This window comes from Elephantulus edwardii, unplaced genomic scaffold, assembly GCF_000299155.1.
Source record: "Elephantulus edwardii isolate Elephantulus edwardi_28Jun2011 unplaced genomic scaffold, EleEdw1.0 scaffold00230, whole genome shotgun sequence".
Taxonomy (NCBI): Eukaryota; Metazoa; Chordata; class Mammalia; order Macroscelidea; family Macroscelididae; genus Elephantulus; species Elephantulus edwardii.
Window position 1 is genome coordinate 3,166,420 of NW_006399980.1, and position 2,305 is coordinate 3,168,724.

General features: G+C 39.9%; 1 pseudogene; it reads right to left on the reverse strand.

The window, feature by feature from the left end:
* Window positions 1-169: 169 nt before the first annotated feature.
* LOC102854366 lies at window positions 170-776 on the reverse strand (annotated as a pseudogene).
* Between the last annotated feature and the right edge of the window lie 1,529 nt (window positions 777-2,305).

The window sequence follows — 2,305 nt, forward strand, 5'->3', positions numbered from 1 at the left end:
AACAACAACAACAACAACAACCATGAAAATCCAGCTAGCCATTCTCCCGGCATGAGACCCATCATTTAAAACAGGCTTCCACGTAAAAAAGGGTGAGGTATCATTTCATGTCCTTGTGGAGAGTCTCCTTTTCTTCAAGCTGCCAATGTTGCATCATCAAATCTGTATTTCAGAATCTGCATCTCTGATGTGCTATGGCCAAGAGGTTATTCTTGAGAGAATATAAGACCGGGCACTGCTCTCTGATGATTCTGTATTCGGCTAAGGGGGCACCACACTGTTAATTTAGCAGCATCTCCATTATTCTAATTCCCTTCTGGGTACCTTGTTTTAAGAACGTGCTGGCAAAAGTTTCCAAAATACAATTGAGAAATCCAGCCCCGGTGATTGAAATCTTGCTTCTTTGAATAAAGTCTGTCCAATTTGGATTTTCCACACTTTTCCGCAAGACTGACTCTTCCTTAATGTAAGCGTACTGTGTCCATGTAAGGCAGTGACTCTGTATAGCCATGCTTCTTTCCTGAGGATTGAGCCACGATTCCTCTTCTAACTGGATATTAGGTATTTTTTAAATGCTCACCTTCCTTAAAATTTCTGGAATCACATTCTGACAGACTTGCAATCCTTTTCCTATAGATGATTCCTGTGGATATATCTCTTTTTACTTCCACTATTTTCACAAAGATGACATTTTTATCCATGGGGTTGGGATACTTTCGGAGAAAGCTGGAAACCACCTGCTCGAAGGGGTACTTGTACACCTGGTACACGTCCACCGTGACCACAATCCTCGCTCCTCAGACCTGTGCGCCAACCACGCCTCCGGGAGCGCAGGGCCGCCACCGGAGCTTGGACACCCGGAGGGGCGTGGTCTTCAGCTGAGATTTAATCCACATTGTACTGTCTTGCCTCCTTAGTTTAGAGAAAGTTCTGAGCCTCTATTTCACTCAGTTCTTTTGCTAATACTTGGATTTTTCACCAACATACCTAATAGGTTTGAAAGTAAATATTTATTTAAAGCAAGTTTCAGAAAAGAAACAAACAAACCTTTTATAGCTGTCAGCATAATTCAGTTTAACCTCTAAGCATAGCATTAGTCTCAGATATATCTTCTGATATTTACTGCCCTGATCATATTTAAACAAGGCTAAGTTCTTGATTGTTCGACTTAATCTATCTTCTTTCCTTGATGTCAATTTAGAAATGTTTTATACTTCAATAAAATCTTTTATGTTGTCAATATCATAAATATAACTGGGTGAACCAAAATTTTATTACACACATGGATAAAAAATTTGGTGCCAGAATATTGCAGCAATGCTTAAAATCTGTGGAAGGCAGAGGAAACAGAACAGAGTTTTCCAGATAAGATAAATGGAAACTTAGGGGCCAAGAACCTACACATTGACATGACATATTTGGAAAGTACTAACTAAATTAGTCTGACAAGATTGAAGGGTCCAAGCTAAAGGAGTCAGAGTTAATGTTGTAAAAGGAGGTCAAAGAGCCAGGTTCTGGAGGGCCAGAATGTTGGACTAGGACTGTTACTTTGCCTTGTCAGTGGTAAGAAGACAATACAGGCAGTGCCTAAAGAAATGAGATAATAAAAGCTGTTTGAATACACAAGATAATGAAGCATCTATGAAGTATATTTGAGTGGCAAAAAACCTGAAGGCAGCAAGACTATTATGAGGTTATTTATGAAATCCAGGAAGAAAATTTAAGGGCTTATAAATGTTTCATGATTCATATTCATGCTCAAGTACATACAGTTTGACAAGTTTCACACAAAAGAGAACAACAGCAAGGAAGTCGATGAAGAAGTTGTCTGACCTATTTGTCCACCCAGAAGGGGGTGCCTTCTTCTTGTTGCATTTGCTAGCTCAGGCCCATTTTATAATTACAATTAGTGTGCGTACACACACACCAAGAAAATATTTGAACTTAAGTAGGTAGCACTGGACTAAATTTTTTTTTTCATCAAGTAGGGAAAACATTTAAAATGATATTTAGTTGTTGTTGTTAGCAATCCTAGTATGGACAGCAGCTCTGAACCTTGTTCTGCCCTGAGTCAGTCTCACTAATTTTACCACACCAACCCCTATTGCCCTAGTTACCTATCAATCCATCTCATCCGGGGTCTCCCTCTTCTGCACTGTCCCTCCAACCTTCCAATTATGATATCCTTCTCCAAGGACCGGTCTCTCCTGGCCACATGCCCAAAGTATGAGAAGCAGAGCTTAAAAATCCTAGCCTTCAAGGAGAAATTTGGCTTCACCCTCTCCAAGACAGACCTATTTGTTTT